This window comes from Stegodyphus dumicola, chromosome 1 (genome assembly GCF_044657685.1).
Source record: "Stegodyphus dumicola isolate Sdum_Otavi_A_Nest chromosome 1, ASM4465768v1".
Lineage (NCBI taxonomy): Eukaryota > Metazoa > Arthropoda > Arachnida > Araneae > Eresidae > Stegodyphus > Stegodyphus dumicola.
In genome coordinates, this window is record NC_140768.1 from 50,902,379 (window position 1) to 50,924,242 (window position 21,864).

Genomic DNA, 21,864 nt, shown 5'->3' on the forward strand with positions numbered 1-21,864 from the left:
AATTAGCTCAGTAATTATCTACATTAATTTCAAGTTAAATCTTAATTTGGAACACAAGTTTAAATGCAAGAATTATTTCAATTCGTACGAATAGCTTACTCAGAAATTAAAACCGCAGTGCTTTACTTCGTTAGTGCATTCTCATTAGAATGGATGAATTTAACCCTTGACTTTGCCTTTTCTATATTTTCGCCATCGGATGAGCGGTGTGATTGCATCCTAATTGACTTAATTACCGCCCACGAATGAAGGGCATAAAATTGAACTATCTTGTAAACATTCTATGTAACTGTATGCCAGTATTGAAAGAAACAATCAATGTGATAAAAAAATGGCTGCGACTTGTTTTGAAAAATGTAAAAGTTAAAGGGTACCAGCGAGGATATTTCGCTTGGCATCGGTTGTACCATATTACTCGCGACTTTATCGCTTGCGCCGACAAAACGGAAAAGCACCATTCACTACAAGGATTTTTAACAATTTTTGTGTCCAAATCAAGGCGAATAGATTTTTTTAGCATATTCTAGTAATCTTGTTCCTTTAGTCTTCGTACGAACGTATAAATAGACATCTGGAAGGAAACTTCCGATTAATCTGTAGACTACGGTTCTATTGAGTTATGACATTCAGTAATTTAACCCTTTGCTCAACGAGCGAGTTTGCAATTCTGTTCACCTGCATGGTGAAACTGCAAGGACAGACAGTCGCGTATTCTTTTCGAATAATTTTAGTGACCTTTTTTTCGTTTATAATAATTCTTACCTCTCGGAGCGGTAATATATGTTTCAAGTTGTGTTCTTCAGGCAGCCTGCTTATTTATGGAGATCTAAGCGAACAGTTGGCATGAAATAATACTTTCTCTATAAAGGAAATAATAGAACGGAACATCGACATAAACGACTAACTCAACGTTCAGAAAAGAGAAGAAAAGGAAATAAAAAGAGGGACGGAGAGGGGAAAGGGTAACCTTATAGTATTGTTGCAAATATGCATAAATATTTATGTTTATTTGATTTTATTATGGTATTTGAGAATTTTATTGTGTTGCATATTGTTTATATGTATTCATTTGGTAATAAATTTAATATATCTGATTTATTCAATTGATCAGTATCCATTTCCTGCACTTGAATACATTTATTTTGTATATTATGCTGTGGGCAGCTCAATTAGAAGCTAATATATGCGTTCAAAAATAAGAACTGGCACTGGTGACAAACTGGCGATTTTTAGCTAGCTTGGGTACGTTTTGGGAGTTTCTTGGAAACGCATCATTCTAACCATATGAGCAATTTCTCTCGAAGCTTCCAGAAGTTTTGGGCAAATCTACAACTATAACTGCATTTGGAATCGTTAAACAGTCAGCTAATTTAATGATTTAATTCAGAATCGTTCGTTTAGAAAAACCATCTGATACTTCTTTAAAGGACTTCTGCAATTTTGATTTGTTAAAACTTGTCTTGAGGAAATGGCAATCAAAAACGACCAAAGAGGAGTGGGATAAAATTGCAATGACAGGTGTAAGAAAAATTTTACTTTCATAAAAATTTAGAGCTAGAGATGTAGCCAAGAACCAAGGCTATCATACAGCAGCAAATCGCCGCAATGCATAAAAATTAATTAATCGCCCTTTTATGTATAAAAATTAACTCGTTTTCATGAAGTGAGAGCGACGTTCAGGTGATTATGGTACATATTTTACATATACTTTGGTTTATTTGTTTAAAAACATTACGAGTGAAATTGAAACAGATCTGTTAAAATATGTTAAATTGTTTGATTTTGCAATTGAAAACTTTAAACTGATTTTTCTTCTTGTTCATTTTTTGTTCATATTCATCTTTTGAAAATGCTTTTGTTTAATTTAAGATTTCAAATTTTTGCGAATGTATATATATATATATATATATATATATTATTTTATTGTGATAAAACGATGCTCAGAATTAACATTAACATCTTTAGTTCTTGAAAAAAATACTGAGGGCTAGTTACATTTTTCTCGCTTTTTTGCTAAGCATGATAGCAAAACATTTTTAATAAATCTAATTACAAGCAGCAAACATTCTGTACGAAGTTTTATGTAGTATATCTCAGTAAATGCATAAAACAAATTTATAGAAAAAATATCGATATTTAAAGATCTAACAGCAAGTTAAAAAAATGAATTATTTTAATAATTTAAAACTTTATTTAAACAAGCAGTTCAATACTATATTTTTGTCCAACCCTCTTATGTAATTCATTTTGGAAATGTATCAAAACCACAAACTTTACTATAAACTGAAAATGATAACAAAAGTAATGCGTAAAGAAACCTGCGTCTATGGAAGTGTAAGCTCTCAACAAATTAAAGAATAAAGACATTAATAAATTCTGGATACTTTACTTGAATGAAGCTCAAATTTTATAGAGTGTTGTAAGATCTAGTTTGTTTAGCTAGAATAAAATGTAACTAAATCTGTCTAAGTGTTAATCCTTGCCGATTCTTGTATTGGCTTGAAGGTGAACACAACCAGGGGAATACTGTAAAAGACCCTTTTATTGAACACAATATAATTTACAGAGAGCATGGATTTACATGCTGACAAAGACCGACAACTTGCGGTAAGAACTTAAAGGATAATGTAACATTAAAGGTGAAGAATAATGAGAGACTACACAATTCAGTTTAAACTAACAGCCTGACTCCTGACATACTTTCAGTCTGACGAGAATGCGTAACCGGTATTAAGGTTAACAGCTGGAAGAATATATCCTATGTATGTAACATTAGCTAGGCTTTCATTTATCAATTGAGAACTTACGCTCCATAAACCTCGGCAGGTTTAATAAAAAAATTCCAAGTAATAATTAAAATACGTATGCCTTTTGCATTTTAAGATATTATTATTATCAGCATGAAAGAAACCGTGGTGAATCTTTACATTATGGTAACTTGGCGATTTGGTGAACATTTTGGGCGACCAACTCTGCTACAGCAACCTGCTAGTTTTGTTTTGGACGCCATTTTGTTTTCACGAAGTAAAGGCTTTTTTTTTTTTTTTTTTTTTTTACTCAACATTTATTCCAACAATCTGATAGCCGAATTACGCTTATACTAGAACTTTTATGGAACAAAAATGCTTAATCATGACGAAGATTAGGTGCAAAATTGAGAGAGAGTGCAGAATCACAAACTGCTCGCCGCGTTTTTAAAAATTCCACATACACGGTACCCATGTACACGTCGACCTATTTTCGCTTAAAAAACATCCTAGAATTGCACAAAAATGGCATTGCGTACACTCGACTTTATCTATGTACACATCGACCTATTTTCACTTAAAAAGTCAAAGAAAATTGACAAAAATCCAATTCTTCTTACTCTTGTAAAAAGCGCCAAATAAATAAGTGGGCGATTCTGCACTTTAGCAGCGAAATTGTTTCTAAGTGTTTATTAGCTAAAATCACAATCGGAATTTTCCAGAAAATGTCACATTACATGTCTCATGATCTCTCATTTCTCTGAGACAAAATAATCTGTGATTTGAACTGTGTACTTCTCAGATTATTGCTAAAGTCCTAGCTAGTAACCTTTATCGCCTTACCAAAATGTCGCCAAACTACCTGTTACCATATTGTAAAGATTAGCCGAAACCGTAACTATAAAGTCAGCCAGTCAAAAACCTTGGCTGAAAAAAGAAATCGAATAATAGGCTATTGGTGCATAAAAAAATGTTAGGAAGGGCTTATCTTAAACACAACAGCATATGTGAAAAGTGGCGTGGTTAGGTTTATGTGAGTTGTTTCTTATTAAATCCATTTAAGAACCAAGGTTTAGCCTCATAAATTTCTTGCACTACTTATTCGTGAGCGAAATTATTGAAGCTAGTTTCTATGGGTACTGAAGGATTGAAAAGTAAGCTTATAAATTCCAAACTAACATTTGAGATGATGAAAAAAGACATTTAAACCTAAAGATATTTGAGAACTAACCAAATATTTCCTTAAAAATTATGAAACAAATGTTACATATTATAAAAATATCACAGGCATCCTATGTACTAATTTACTTAAAAATCGGTAAATAAGCTACAAAATTTGCAACAGAATCATCACAAATTGTTTTATGTAATAAATTTTGAACAGCGGACGGGAAACTACGAAGATCATTATACCAAAACTTACCAACTTCTTAAATGCTACAAAACAGTTTCCGGTAAAATATTAGAGAAAATAACACACAGAAAACGCCCCTTACAAAACTTCCGGAGGGGGATTGCCAAAACACGGTAATACTCCACCCCTTAAATTCCCTTAAGTTTTGTAAGAGAGGTTTTTCTTTCTGTTATTTTTTCGCAAAGAACTTGCAAATTTAGAACATAATTAGAATTATCTGAAATTAGTTACTGATATTTACACCTTCTATGTAAGTGCTCATTACATAGCAAAGTAAATTTTTGTAAATATTTGTTTTATTTGTTCCTAATTTATCTTTCAAGTACTTTTGCATTGTTGTGAATTGTTTTTATTTACTTAACTATTCAGTAAAATTTTGCAATGGAAGTTTATGTTCGTTTATTGTGTATTTTAATTACTTTTGAATCACATAGCGCGCTTGTAACATTTCCTTGTAACATTTTGAATTCCCATTACAGGTTGGATCTCTAAAGCACCTAATTACTGTATTAAAATGACATCACATTCGCTGAAAGCTAGAAATAACATCAAAAATAGCATGGAAGAGCAACATTTTCCTATTTTGACTATACACAGTTTTCTGTAAACTCAAGTTCTCACGTAGTAAAAACACAAAACTCAGCTTTCAGGTATTCAAAAAGTAATGTGCATGGTAATATTAGTCAATTCAATGTTGGAAAGAAATTTAATAGCATTTCTTTTATGCTTTAGCTCAGCATTACACAGAAACAAGCCGACGACTTGTTATATCCGAAATAAATCCCAATTAGAATTTTCCGAGGAAAAGCTGTTATTTTTCTAACAAACTGAAACAAACACTGAATGAATATTTCCGACTCTATTGTGTAAAACAAAACAGTTCCTTTACTTGCCCGTTTATTAATAGATTCATTTTGACAAGTTACTGCAGTCTTGTGAATTAAATTGTACTTAATTCATAAATCACAGTAAATGGTTTATAAATAGATACTTCGTCGGTGGTATTATTCAACGATGAAACTTCAAACACAAAGCAAAATTTATTATTCCTTAACATACAAGTTTTATATTTTATATAATTAACCAGCTGTTAGAGAGGAAAGAGCCTTATTCAAGGTAAAGATTTTCGAGAAATACAGCGCATTCTTCAATACAGTCTTAATAAGTGCTGAAAATATTAAAAGTACAGTTTCTATGCATTCTTTATTGTTCTCAGCAAGCGAGAATATGTTTTACAAATCTAAATATGTTATCAAACTATGTTACATCAAAAAGTAGTTTTAATTTCGTTTTCATTAATTAAATGTGATAAAAATATTATTTAATTAGCGAAAGAGAAGCAAAATTGTAGATATTAAGCTAAACAGCAAAAACAAAACCACTTTATTTTTTAAAACTTGAACATCACGGAATGTTTACTATAAATATGAATTTTTCTTATTTGTGCTTAAGATGCCATTTAATTTAACCTTAATTACGTTCTTTTATTGTAATAAAAAAAACATCATAGAAATGTTTTCGAAAGTGTCCTTTATATATATATACAGGGATATCGTATTAAAACTTTAAATATCGCTCATTTAGTTTCATATATGCCATTCGGTTTGAGCTATTTAAATTCATGTAACTCAAAAAAATACTTCCCAGTTGGGAAGTTTTTTTATAAATGTTTGTTGAAGTTTTTGTGTTCATCAAGACAACCTGTTGCATAAACGAATTATTAAACAAAAAGCAAGATAAAGTTTGCATACAGATACACATATTTTTTATTTCCTATACATACGTAATAAAAAATAAGAACATTCTGTAAATGAGTGTGTATACATAAGAGCATTCTGTAAATGAGCGTGTATACATAAGTGAGATATAAAATATATAATTCAAAATTACTAACTTTAATTTAGCACTAGTCCTTTCATCTTAATTTTGCTGCGTCCCCATACTGGAATCCAAACTGCGCTCCTTAAAAATAAATCAGCATAATAAAATTTGCAATGCGAAGGCTCTTGTTCAATCCCGTTTCGAAATTAAATAAAAGATTCAAAGTCATGAATATGCTTTGCTGAAATGCAAAGCATATTCATGACTTTGAATCATGACTTCAGCAACTTTCTTTTGCTACATAATACCACCTCTTGGTTATAATCTCTATATAACCTCTTGGTGGAATGGTGGTGTCTCCACTTCCCATCAACTGGTAGCTTCTTGCTATGCAAATGAGTGTTGCCCATTCCTCTGCTTCACCAATTGTCTAATGTCGTGATATCCGTTTTATAAAACTGTGGAAGGGGATTAATGGGTGAATATGTTCAAGTTTATCAAAAATGTATACTATAAAATAAATTAAATGTTTTGATCACGTCTGTCTTAATTATGTTATCTAGTTATCTACACTATCTTTAAATCCTCAAATTGTTTCTACAAAATTATCACATATATATATTTGAATTTAACAAATATTCTCTATTCGTATAAAGCTAATTTAAATTAAAATTTTAAATTCTGAAATTTTAGTTGCATACAAATAAAAGATTAACTATTCCTGCGAACTAATTTACAATATCATTTAAATTGTACATATACATACATAGAATTTAAATTATATATAATTTCATTCTATATATTCATTTCATATTTCACTCTATATATTCTATATGGAATTTAATTATAAATATATATATATGGGATAAAAGATAAAAAATGTGTACTCTGTAACCAAAATTTTTTATTTAATTATTATCTCTTTTAATTATATATATATAATATGCCTTTCGCTCATAGCCTGTTGGTGTTGGACAACTAACGAGCAATTTGATCTCATAGTCTTAATTTCGTCTAGCTAAATTGTTCATTCATTAGTGTGCGCTCCCGTGAATTTTCACTTGTGTAGCGTGGATACTAGCTGTTTCCTTTAGAAAAGCCTCCACAAAAGCAACCCTTCACTTAGCAAATAGCTCTTGCCTGATCTGCCATGATTAAACAAACCAGTCATCGGTTTGCTCAAAAACAAGCTATGTTTTCTAGGTTTTTAGGGCATCAGCCCACTGATGAATATGTCAGGAGAAAAGTAAACGCTCTTTTTGGTTTTTTTATAGTCATTTGGTTTGTTATTGTCTTTTTATGATCATTTTCTTTTGGGTTTCAGCTTTTTACAACTTTTTGAAATAGTTATGCTTAAAGTGGAAAGCTCTTATTTCTTTTTATTATTATTTAATATCCGTATTTTATTATTCCTGTTTCAATAGAATAAGAATTTTAAATTAAAACCAGATTTTCTTAAATTATTAGTTTCTGTTTACTACTAAGTAATTACAGCTTCCTTTTTAGTTATCGGTTATTCAGAAACTATTTCTTCAAATTTAAAGTTTCGCGCATATGTATATATATATATAACAAAATAATGCAGAGTTGTTAAAATTTATCAGAATACTCATAAGAAACAAAACACACTCATAAAACGAACTGAATCTAAATAAATTCGAAACAACATTTTATACTCAAAAATGAAATTAATGTAGTCATTAATAATAAGATATACAAAAATTTATTACATCAAACTCTTTCTCATGGGGATAGACCTTTCGCTGCATCTGAAAAACTCTTCTAGGAAATACAAACAAAAAAATTATTTTCATTTATATGTATGCATATATTGTCCTCAAAATTCAAGGATAATGTGAAAAAAAGTCTGCTCACTGATTAAAATTTTCAGTCAATGGAAAATGACACAGTTACTTATGTTAATTTTATGTAAATGAAAGATACTTTGAACTTCTGCACATAGGTTAGGGTATGAAATATGTAAATAATGTTATTGATAATGAATTGCGCAATAGATGCATGTTGGAGTTCGAGTGCATATCATTTTTAAAATTTATGTAGGTTCTGATAGTGTTCAATTTTCAATATTTGTAACTTAGTGCATCATTTAAATGATGGATAAAAGTGGTGGTTAACAGGCAAACTCAAGTGGGGCATGCACAAATGAAGGTCATTCAAGATCTGAATATCTCTGGAGTGTTTTATCAAGAACTTGGAACCGCTTAAGCAGTGAATCAATTAGTAGACAGTCTGGTCAAGAGCGACCAAGAGCAAAAATTGCATCCGAAGATCGTATTCTGCCATTGTCAACTTAATGAAACCTTGAAACGGATACTAGAGAATTGGTATTAGATTATGAGTCTGCCCTAGGAATCAGTCGTTGCACTGCAGCACAAAGCCTCTACGATGTTAGACTTAATGTAACAGACAAATGGTTTCCATTATAAAAAGGCCCATTTTGTGTGTCATCGTCATATTCAGTGGAGCTAAGAGGAAATGAGACCATATACCAGTTACTGAAGAGTATAGATATAATCTTAACTATACCTGTACGTTTCTAGACATATTTTAATATGGAGGGAATGAGGAATACGGAGTTTGCCTTCTATTCATGAAAGATCTCGGTTCAGTGCAACTGTTTCAAAGTTTGAGATGAGGTAATTAAAGGTGGACGCACTTAGCTGCCCATCTTTGAGAAAAAATTTGTAACCGGGCAGAGAGATATGTAGGTCAGGTCCTGTAACTCCATGTAAGGCTATTTAAGACTACCATTGGCTAAACTGTTTGCTGATGGGTGATAAATCATGTTCGCATCGAGCATCTCTAGTGTCAGAACATTTGAAAATCGGCGATATCACAAAAATGGGTTGCTCGATTTACTCACCAGACGTGAACCCGTTTGCATATGTGTGGAATGCCTTAGAACGCTGAATGGCAATGCCCTATGTACCTTCCTGATTCTTCCAGATCTGAAAAGGCACATTCAGAAAACTGGCATGTAATTTCACAATATTTGATCAATAGTTTGATAAATTTTATGAAATCAAGATGTCAACTGAAAATATGCAATATGATAGAAAATGTGTTGCAAGTAGAGAAGATGACTTTCCCGTTATTTCTAAATTTCCATAAATAATTTTAAATCAAATATTTTGAGGTTAATCGCCTAGAAAATATAGTAATTTGTGTTAAACAATGTTTTCTACAAATTGCGTTTCATAATTTTTCAAGAAGTTAACAGAGATTTATTTCTACCAATTCTGGTGACCCGCATGTATTAAATATATAAGGTAAAAAATAGGTAAAAGTACTAACTTTAATCTGCAACAGTCCCCTTAACTCTCTTTTTTAATTTATTATTTTCTACTTCTATTCCGAAAACATTTAGCAATATGCTTATAACAAATATCTAAGTTGCGTCGTGTCAAAATCTACCTTGTTATTTACGTTACGCTAACGACGCAGGTATTTATATAACGCTTCAACCAATAATAATATTAGAATCTTTGTTTTAAAAAACAATTAAAATAAAGTCGAATCAAAATTTAACCGATTTTAACCTAACCTTTTAACTGTAATCTGCACATTCTTCTATCGCTTGCTGTTCTGATAGTCCGTCGCCGCTTATCTTTCTTCCGACGAAATTAAACGTTTTAAAGATGTAAAAAAGTAACACAACCATTGATAAAGAATGGATTCGTAGGCTACGTCCGTTAAGCTGTACATTTTACTTTAAGAATGAGCAAGTCAAGAATGAAATATCTAGGCCAGGGTTACAACTATCTTCTTAAGAATCGGCTTTCATCATTATCATCTACGTTTTCATCGAAATCGATTCAATTTCAAATATATGTTTACACAGGGTGATTAAAAAATATCTGGCAAAAATGTAAAAGCAGGCAGAGAATTTCGGAAATAATTAGATTTCATAACAGAACGTGTGTATGAAAATGTCTCATTGAGGTGGTATAGGACGCTACTGAGCGTAGATAAAAGAATTCCTCTGGCGTAAACCGTCCTTATCTTTCCGAATTTCGAGTAGTATAAATCACTAAAAACGAAGTTAGTTGACATACAATTTATCTTCGAACCTGCGATAGGAAACAAAACAGCTGCTCAAAGGCGGGAATTATTCATTAAACTTCATTTTACTGAATGTTCCGTTCTAATCGTAGGTTGGTAGATAATAAGCAGTTTTGAAAGCTCTGCAACTATGCATGTCGCTACAATTAAAGATTATTTAAGCCAGCAGAATGCTTTTACCTACCACTCAGCATCCTATACCACATTTACGTGCCCTTTCCGTATTCACTTTCCATTACGAAAATCTGCTTATTTCGATGCCCTTTACTTGTCTTTTCATTTTTGCCTCACCAATTTTATAATGCATCTCTGCATTTTATAATAACGTCATTTTTGATGACAACGTAGGCATTAGTGTGAAAGCCGATTCTTATGGGGATTGTTGCAATCTACCCCGATTGACACTTCTTTTATTCTTGACAAAAACATTCTTACGTTTTATATTTCCTGTTATGTCAAAGAGTAAATTCTGTTTCGTATGAAAAGTTGTTCTGATGATTCATTTTTTTCTTTGGTTTAACATAAATCAGATTACACAAAAATTTTGAAATGGAAAATATATTAAAACATCAATAGCATTGCTTCAGAAATATTTCACATAAAATCGATGGTACACCTAAGATAAAGAAAATAATTCATAAAGGGAAGCAGATACATTTAACGCACGCATTCAATTAAAAAATCATACGTTTAACAGCATCTAATGTACATAAAAAATAAAAGGTGAATGGAAAGATTAATAAGATAAAATTGCAATTTATGGATTTTAAAGTATCTTCCATTTAATAAATAATGGAGAGCATTCTTGCAAAAAGAAAAGAAGCAATTGAATCCTTTCATTAAGAAATAACTTTTTCTTCAAACGTTCTTTAGGATTTTTCATTGCTGCTTCGACACTTGAAAGAAAAGTCGAAAAGCATAGGTAATCTAATGGAAATTTTGATATTAGCTTTACATTTTTTTTATTCCATGGAAATGTAAAAGCTTTTATTAAGTAGCTAAAAATAAATCTAGATTAAGATGTATTTCTGAAATTAGTTCTAAAAACATAATCACTTAGGAAGTAAGGTTATTGGTCGATAAGATTTTACGATTCCCATTAGCAGCTTGAGAGATGTAATTTAAATTTAGGTATGAACAATTTTACTTTTTATTTTTTAAAATTTACTTAAAAGGAATTACATTTCTAAACGCAGATGTTATTCTGAAGAGTACAGCACTGAAATCAATTTGAACTGCTCTCAAATTTACTAGGGAATTAAAGTTTATCAAAAATCACAAGACCTCTAGTACTCTTAATAGTGTCACGCATACCTCATTTACAGCTAGGTTTTTTAACTGTGCAAATTTTGAAATTTTCTGAAACGATTTATGCTGGAGTGAAGAATTATCAGGCATTTGATTGAAACTGGCATAACTCCCGTTAATCCTTAGATAGAAGTACGATAATTGCTGAAACACACTTTCGGAACTTCCTAAAATACGGGGAAAATACACCTTAAAATGAGACTCCTTTTTTAAATGAATAAAACTGATATTTTCATAATGTAAAACAAAATCGGCAAACTTCTGATCGATGACATGATTTCCTCTGACAGAAACACAAAATTGCACCGATTGTTCATCCTGTTTATACGTATTTTGGGAAGAACTTCCGCAACAATTTCCATGCTTCTTGAGGAATATTGTTAACTAGATGGACAAACTCTCTAGATGGAAAATGGAATTCTGCGAGTCTATTTACCAGTCCGTTCTAAACGTGTTCAATCAGCTTTGCGAATTTCCAGACATGTCGGATTTGTCTATTCTCCGAAAATCTTCACCTTTCCAAATAATCAAAATCATCATCCATCACCAATAATTCATCATTATAAATTTCTGTTCAGAAGATTCAGTATGGATCTCAAACCTCATATCTATACCACAGCATTTATAGGAATGTGTATGTTCACACTAAGCATAATTTCTTGATCTCTTAAACTTAAGTCATTTTAAGAAATTGCAGGGAATGCAGTCAACTCTCAATATATTGGCGGCGAATTAACAGAGAACTTTTATAGACCATTTTAATTCTAGTCTAATTTTACCCAAAACTTTTAGAAGTTTTCACAATTCTAATTCTTTCGTTTTTATTTTATTCAACAAATGGCGTTTGATATAATTGATGCTTCTTACTATTATAATTATTTATTTCAATTTTGTTTATTTAAAAAATTGAATTTCCGCTCTACAGCGCAAAGTATTTTTGCTGCTTGAAAAAACATGGCATTGTTCTACCTTCTTCAAAAATCTGCAGAGCTTTCACGTAAAGCTGACTATTTAACTTAGGTTTCATCATACGTGTTTACATAAAGTATTACCATTTAAAATAAAAGAAAGCATTTATTTACCAGTGCCGTGCCATCGTTTCACTTAATCTTTGTAGCTGCTTTTGCAGTAAAATCAATATAGAAGGTTTGCTTCAAATTTCCTTACCAAAATACGTTAATGATGTTTCTACGTGTTTTCCTGTAGGCTACATTGTTCACAGCGGCATTTTGCTTATTAGACTTCATTTAACTTCACAAAATTTACTTATAAGGTTATCACCTGGCAGCTTCAGTATCCATGTGCGCAAATGCAGTCGTCTTAGAATGTTACAAATTTAAATACCGAATTAAATCAGTTGACTTAATACACAGAATCCTATTAACTTCTTTGTTACGGATAATTTTCTGCTACATTATAGAAACGGTACATTTATCTTCTCGGACCAAATAAAATTTATCTTATCTTCTTAAAGAATTCTTTTTAGCTTTTTAATACAGCGCAGTGACATTATAGCGCCTTTTGAAGTATCCTGCCACAGCTGTATAAGATCCACGTTCGGGCGTTGGTACTAGCACAGCATCAAAGAAAATCATAGACCTTCGTTGATGCTATCTGTTTTCAAATATCGCGATTAACAACTGTTATTAGCCATAGCTATAATTGTTATCTATATTCTTTGAAAGGTTACAAATAACTACATGGAAACTTCCTACATTTTTATAAACATCAGCTATCAAAATCGCTGAACACTGGTAGTTCGGTCCAGCGTTCAAATCCCGGTAAACGGGCTGGCTGTATGGGCGCTTTCGTGGTTTCCTCCATGTATAACGTGTCACGAGCCAGTTTTCTTTCTAAAATCCTTCACGAAGGCACTTTCTGTTTAAGACAGACAGCTCTAGAGTGTTTTGCCATAATCAAATAAACCAAACCATCAGAGTTTTTATGAAATGCAACTTGATACCCCAGTAAGTTTTCGAGTTATTCTGCTGTGACCATTATCAGGAATATTTCATTTTTTTTCAAAGTCCTGAAAAATGTGTGACTTAGACTTCACTCCTTTCGAGGTTTTGTTTATTTCTTACTTTTTTTCTGGAATAAGTATTGAGCTGAAAGAACTGCATACCAACTTACGATAAACATCTATAGCTTGGGAATCGATCTAAGACGAAAACCACCAACGTGTGCCTGAAAGGTAGGTTCTACCTTTTCATATGTAAAACATCGCCAAGCTGCGCCAAGTTGGTAGCGTAAATACCGTATTTATGCGAATCTAATGCGCCATCGAATCTAATGCGCATCCCCATTTTAAAACTTTAAATAATAAAAAAATTGTTTGTCGGCGAATGTAATGCGCATCAATGATATGAGGAATTTATTGAATCTTATTTTATACAACAATGGATTTGTATATAAACTATCAATTAATGGTATGATAATTTTATTTAAATTTAGATACCATATTTTATACAACAATGGATTTATACATAAAGTAGCAGAACATAGAATTAACCTATTAGTGGGCTATTGTCATGTGAAACAATCATTGTTAATTAGCACTACCGTATATGCGGTACCTATAGTAAAATATGAACATGAAATAAATCGTAACATTTCTATCTAGCTAACAGTTTCTACAATCAGTGATTAATAGTAAACGTCTTTATTCACTAATGTTTTCATCACTGGAATCCTCGCAGCTCTCTTCGTCAGAAGCAGATTCATTTCTTCTTTCCTCATCATCGTCATCGTCATCCTCCAGAGCACGTCATCGTCACTGCCATTCAATGAATTTGAAATACAGCATTTCTTGAAAGATTTCACAATCATTGGTGCTTCGATGCTTTTCCAGGCAGCAGAAACCCAGTGTGCAACAATGTGCGGTGCAGCACGCTTAATATTTCCTGTCGGGGTCAATACACGGTTTGGCTCACAAAAACCATTTTTTGTACTCCGCCTGAACGTACCCTTTAAAAAGTTTATTTATACTAACGTCCAGGGGTTGTAACACAGACGTCATCCCTCCAGGAATGATAACAAGATCACTGCCTAGGCTGTGCATCTTTTTTACGTCGTCGGTGAGATGACCACGAAATGCGTCCAGACAAAGCATTGATGGTGGATTAGAGAGCCCACCGGGACGGAGTTTCCATACATTTCGGAGCCAATCCGAACATTAATGATTCCGTCATCCACCCCTTTTCTTGGTTTCGAATCAGGACATCATCTGGGAACAGCTTTTCATTCTTAGGGGTTTTAGGGCATGTTTTCCGTTTGAAGATTAAGAAAGGGGGAAGTTTGCACCCGTCTGCTGTTATTGCCAGCATCACTGTTACGCGTTGTTTTTCACATCCCGAAGTTTTGATGATAACTTCCTTAGTCCCCTTCTCCGTAATGGTGTAGTTACGAGGCATATCAAACCAAATTGCCGTCTCGTCAGCGTTACCAATTTGCCCCATTGAAAAATTCTTTTCCTTCCGAAGTGTGATGACATACCGCTGAAATGTTAGTAGTTTTCCCTCAAAATCTGCAGGAAGCTTTTGGCATATTGTTGTACGGCGTCTTAGAGATAAACCCATCCGCTTCATAAACCGATCCACCCATCCACGGCTAGCCTTAAACTGTTTCGGTATTCCAAGAACTTCAGCCTCATCTTTTGCTTTATTTCTTATGGTGTCACTAGTCACAGGTTGTCGATTCTTCCTCCTTTCACGTACAAATTCCAAAACCTTTTCTTCAATTTTAGGGTGTCTTCCTTTGCGAGGGCCAGTGAATTTCTTTCTACTAGCTTTAGTTGCAAACAGTGCCAATTTCTGTTGCCGCCACAAGCGAACATTGCTCTCAGCTACGTTGAAATCTCGCCCTGCCTTTCTATTGCCATTTTTTTTTCAGCATAAAGAATTACTTTACGTTTGAAAGTAGCGTCATATGACATCCTTCTCTGTTTGCCCTCCATTTCGTGACTACGTACTCTGCAGTTTGTATCCTCTATGCAATAATGTGTCAACGATAAATGTAACGGTAAATGTAGTCGAGAAATTTGCTTGACGTCATCGGCGAACTTTGCACTCGAATCTAATGCGCACCCCAATTTTGAATACTACATTTGGCCAAAATCGATGCGCATTAGATTCGCGTAAATACGGTACCTAAGTTCCAGAAAAAAAAAAGCATACGAAAATGGCGACGTTGCTTGTTAAAAAAGAAGCGTAGTTAAGCGCATGGTTGCTAAAATTTGGCAAATACTGAATAAATTTGACGATTTCTATTAAGATGGTTGACGTTATTCCAGTAAACAAGGAACTAAAATACACAAACACGTTTAAAAACATTTTATTAGATAATTTTCTGTTAACTGGCACCATTTAGCGATAAACAAATTTTGGCACGAAATATAACTAGATGGCAGTAATCCTAACAACATGTGCAAAGCTTCATAAAAAAATGGAATATATAATGATTAATATGCATAGTGTCGAATTTGTACAAGTCTCTGATTTTTTTTAAGCGAAAACTCCAAAGAACTGCACAAATTCTTCATTGCGCAACTTTGGCAATGCTTACATTAAACATTTCACTGCAATTCATTGCACAGCTATTCAGATATAAAACAGACGCCCAGCTATTCGGATATAAACAGGCTACCACAATTGGCGCTTTAGGCTAATATTTGGCAAACGGCACCACGTTAACAGACGATACTTTTATTGATGTTATTACTTAAACGAAGTTGCATTTGACTAGGTCATTTTCGGTTTAGACCTAACCAAATGCAACTTTGTTTAAGTATGTTATCTAAACAGGAATTTGCATAATTAAAAATTATATAAAACTGTTTGCGCGGATTACCTTACGAAGGTAACATATACTAATTTTACGGTATGATGCTTGGTGTCCTTCTCAGTTGTTCACCACAGGCGGCGAATGCTTTTCTGACTGCAGCCTTTGTCATTGCCTCTGGGTTAAGTATTCAGAACCACAGTAAATTGTATCAGTGTCCAATAACTCGGAAAAAGCTTTTTAAAATGCATACATTCCCGAGTAAAATTTATCATCTTGGGAAACAAAAGTGGGTGCCGTGAAATACTGGAGTTTTATACTACTTCTATAGGTAACAGCAATGTATACCTATAGCAGTGTTTCGGAATTTCCAGAATTCCAGGGTTAAAAAAAATGAGCTACGAGTACTCAAAAAATTGTGATAAATAAGGTATGTAAATATATGGTCAATCATTCGAAATGTTTATGTAGCGGTTACAAAAATGACGACTATTTCAAAGGTTCCGCAAAAGAAAAGGAGAAGAGATGACGAAAGACATGCCGGAGCTGCCTTCCCTCCCAGACCCAAAATATGACAAAATACGATAGCATCATCTTTCATTAGGAGTATCTTTCACTTTTACTGCGAGGTGACACTTAATGCTTTTCAGAGTATCTTTTACCTATTATCTTAAATGCAATAAAAATATTTCAGGGCATAGCCTGCTGTGTTTATATACGTATAGCAACTGCCATCATAAACCAGACCGCTTTACCTCGAAAACACTTTTTATGATACATGAATTTCAATGATTAAATTAAATAGGCTTAAACTGTACTTTTTGTGGATAGTTTTATGCTCAGTATCAGTATTTAAATGACAAATATCAAAGGATACTGCTATTATCCTATGCTTAGAAACCGATTACTTTGAAGCTTTTATCCTATGCTTAGAAACCGATTACTTTGAAGCTTTTATCCTATGCTTAGAAACCGATTACTTTGAAGCTTTTATCCTATGCTTAGAAACCGATTACTTTGAAGCTTTTATCCTATGCTTAGAAACCGATTACTTTGAAGCTTTTATCCTATGCTTAGAAACCGATTACTTTGAAAAGAAAACCGCCGAAGATTTCCCTAACAGTACTTAAGTTAAAAAGAGGAACAAATGAAATCTGCTTCAAATGTATTAAAATTTTACTATCGCAATTTATTTTTAAGAAACTAGTTAAATTTCGTATAAAACAGAATGATGTTATTTTCGTCAAAATATAGGAAAAGCATTTCAATGTAAATTTCATACACATCATTTCGTATGTATGAAACATTTTTACTTTCAAGTAAATGATAGGTTAACTCTTTTTATTATTATTATTATTTCGTTAACTATTTACTTCCCTATTATTTTTTAAAAAACTAAATAATAATTTCATACAAATTTACAAATTATTAATACGTTAACTCTTTGCTTTACCATTCCAATAAATAATATATAAATTCATATATATTATTTATTGGATACAAAGTTTTTGCAACACATTTTCAACTAGAAATATGGGTACTTTCTGATTATCCATGTCTCGCATAGGAAAGTCGCGAACTCGTTGGCGACTTTGGAGAGCATTCGCGGACTCGTTAGTAACAAATCTTTTGCTACATCTATAGACGAAAGGCAAAAATCATTTTCATATAGGTGGCAAGATTTCCATACAAAAGCAATCAATAAATAAAATCAATGGAAAACAAGAAACTTCAATAATTAAACATTTACCCTTTTTCAAGAAATCTTGTTTTGCTCTGTCGTTTTCTCCCATGTACACGGAGCGATCAGAGAGTTGCACAAACACTGCCGCGTACAACTTTCCGCTTTGTACACTACGGTGAATTAAAACAGAGATGGGATACGCGCATATTTGGGTTGCTACATAAATACTTTCAGGCTATATCCTTGGGCTGCCACATAACTATTTTGATTACATATTACTTTTTCTCCTGAATGATTTTTTGAATCTTTTCGGTTGGAGCTGCAGATAATCAGAAAGTATTGGAATTTGTTTTAAAATCTGAAATATTTTTAAGACATGTTTAAAAGTTATAGCTACCACATTAATGAAACACTAAGCAGACTTTAACATTTTACATTATCGAGATTTTTTAATAACGGAAAAACTGTGGTTTTTTAGAAGAAGGGAGGGAAGATTAATTATATTATGTTAATAAGTTCCGCTAAATGACATATGAAATTATAATTAATAGTAAAATTTTGTAGGGGAAGGATGGGAATTACTAAAGATAAATTGAGCAACTAGCCCTGTAAATTTACGCTGATTATTATTACTTTAGTAACCTCAACATCTGTTCATTGGCGTGTTATTTTAGTTGATATAAATGAAAGAAATGGAATATGAATAAACTTAACTGATGCAATAATGGTGGCAGTCTTAAATGTGAATGATTTTGCTTTGCCAACTTCTCGATGAAAAGGAAAGCTTATACCGTCCAAACAGAAAGAAAAATTTGAATTTCGTAACATGCCAATGAAAATACATCAGAAATAATATTAATGAGATAGCAATAAAAAAATATCAGCAGTAATTATTGCTTTAATCATTTTTAAAATTTTCACCCATCTTTTTCATGACCCTCTGAGCAAGAATATATGCAAGCCATAAAGCGCCATTTTTTGTTTTAATAATAAATGTAAAGAATTCGACAACCCCTAAGATTGCGCTTCTGCTCATAGTTTAATACAAAATGGATTTCTATAGGACAAATATGGAAACAAGTATGATCATGCATGCCGATCTTGGTGAGAATGACAGATTTCTCGTATTAGAAAACTGCAAAGGTAGAAACATTTTGTCATTTTGCATAAATACTCCATACTTAAGCCATCCAAAAAAAATGCAACATCACTAGAGAAGGCCGAAAAAAACACTTTTTTCTTATTTTTCTACCGCTATACCCCAGAAACATTGCCTAACACCTAGCTATGCAAAATGAAAAAAAAATCTTCAAATAAAATTCAATCTTCCGTTCTGGGATTGGACTCAGAATTCTGAAAAGAGGCGAAATGTTGATGCTTTTTGTCAATAAAAGAATTGCTATCTAGATTTTAAAGGTCTTAATGTAAATTCTTGGACATGAGGAACACGAAAATGATTTAAAATCTGTAATCTTAAATTATTTATCTTCCGCGCACAAACTCCAAAAACGCAGTTTTGGGTAAAAATAGCAATACATCGTAATTTTTACTGCAAACCTTTTAAAACAGTGACTGACAATGATTCAGATAATTCTCACATTGTTGACAAAAATAAAGAGGAAAAACTCATTATAGTTAAAAAAATTAATTCAAAGAGTTTTCGAAGAACTAAAAAAAGACCATTATTTCCTCATACAAGAACCGGAATCAAAATACATCGGCCATATTTCTATTTCTTACACGACTTGCTAAATAATATCTACCATAATATCACATTTGACTACACATAAGATTTCTCTTGAAGAATTTAATGTGACAGCCAACAATGGAATTGTAATTGATCCTAGTTTGAAAATGATGTTATCCACCTGATCGAACTGCTGGTCTGGTTGGAAGACCACTATAGTGGGCTATATACCTCCTACACTTTAATGAAATGCAATTCCGTCACCTATTTCATCGCTAGGATGACGTAAGCACAGAGTCCAAATCCTTTGTTGGACCGATCGGAAATAAACTCACTGGTTATGAAAAACTTCCACTTGCACGCGTTTAACTTGAATTCTTCATTCCTCAAAGTTGGCAGAAAAATGTTGAGCAAGGGCCAATTTTATTTACTTGAAATTTCTGCTGTCATATACAATTTTAGAAGATTTAGAAGCTCATGATCTTGGACTACTTTCACTCGCAAGAAGTCATTAAATCAAAACTAGGTATTTGATATATTTTATTTTGAATTGCTATATGCTTCTCGGTTTCAAAATAAAAATTAGCTCAAATTTCACACACGATCCAATAATGGTTTTTTTAAATCATCACAACGTCACGATATTTAACGCCAAATTGGTTGCAAGTCATCAACCTAGTTATTCAACGGAATTCATTTTTTTCTCTCACTGGGATTCATTCTTTGCCCATCGCGAAAATTTGATCTTTGCAATGATTGTGGATGAAAGAAGACTAATCAGAGAACTAGGGTGAGCAGATTGTTGAACGCTCGATCACATTCTAAAGAAGATAGACTCAGAAGGCTATTCGAAACTTTACCATGCCAAAACTCAACTTCGAGGCAACGTGACTTTATGGAACAGTTGCAATATCTCTGCTCCTCCACTATTAAGGAATATTACAGATGAGGACATCAAAAATCTATTAAAGAGCGAGACATCGCTTCAACTGGATTTCTAAAGCTTTCCTTATCACACCAATGCTCTAAAACAGTATGACAAACTTGTGAACGGAGCTTCTTAAGAGGCGTACGGCGCTGAGGCAAGAGATGATTTGATTAGAATGATCCTCCCATCAAGATGCATTATGGCAGAATTTTAGAAAAAAACTTTAAGGCTCTTTTGGGTAACAAAATTACAAAAATGATAAATATTTTTGCCGTTTATATACGAAAAATGAAAAAGTAAAATTATCAGAAATTGGAAACTACTGCTATTTTTACAAAAAGTTGTGCTTTTTTAGCTTTTGCGCAAATAATAAATATTCCAGGTCTTTAACATTTGTGCTCCTCATACCCCCAAATTTATATTAGGAACAACTGCATTTCGCTAGTAATGAATTTATTAATTATAAAAAACTGACGAAAAACAGCAAAATTTAGACATTTTTCAAAACTGAGTGCCATGCGCGAATGGAAGCTATATTTTTACATGAAAACATTTTATTTCATTTTGCATAGCTAAGCAATGGGCACTTTTTCCGAGGTATAGCAATAGAAAAAAGTGTTCCTTTGGCCCACCCTAATAAACCTAGTTTTGAAAACTTAATAATTATGTACTTCACACAAAATATATCGAATGAAAAATAGTCATATATTTCCGCAATTTATATAGCACTAGATTACTCATATTTTAACCTTGCATTTGTTTATTGTTAATTGAGCACTTGTTAGGCAAAAATGGGCTCTTTTGCACTACAGAACAAATAACACGCACCAAAGAGCTTTCCGTAGGAAAACTGGAAACCAAGATATGCGCCATTTTTATACGTCAGGAAAAAACGTACTTTATGATCAGCTCATTTCGAGCAAGCAAAATTGTTCTAAATATAATAAATGCATCTCTTAGGTTAGATTACAAACAAACAACGAAACTGACTGAGAGAAACTTTAAAAACGCTTTATTAAAAACACTTATTTTGAAAACAAGAACACCGTTATAAGAAATAAGAAGAACGATGCATTTAATTTAATGATGCCAATAATAGGCAACGTTGGCGCGTATATGTATCTCTGTATATAATTATCTGCAGCATGCTGTCCCCTAATGAAAAAAGGCTCCAAATTTTATTTTCTCCTTCGTCCTAGTGTAGCATAGGTCGCCAATGCAGTTTTTGCAAACTTTTCTTTTTCTTCCCGAACAAGACCTGCGATTCCATGTACGCCTAATTTTCTCTAATTATATACATTTATTTTCTTCGAAGCTTTTATAAAATGACTATCGGCATCTTCTTTTGTCTTAAACTGTGCACTTTTACTATAAGTATTAAAACTGCATCAAAACCCTCAAATTATGCTATAC

General features: G+C 32.6%; 1 long non-coding RNA gene across 1 annotated transcript in view; it reads left to right on the forward strand.

Moving 5' to 3' along the window:
* The window catches only part of LOC146999076 (uncharacterized), a 201,910-nt gene that overhangs the window by 56,485 nt on the left and 123,561 nt on the right, over nt 1-21,864 (forward strand). The gene's annotated exons all lie outside the window — the stretch shown is intronic.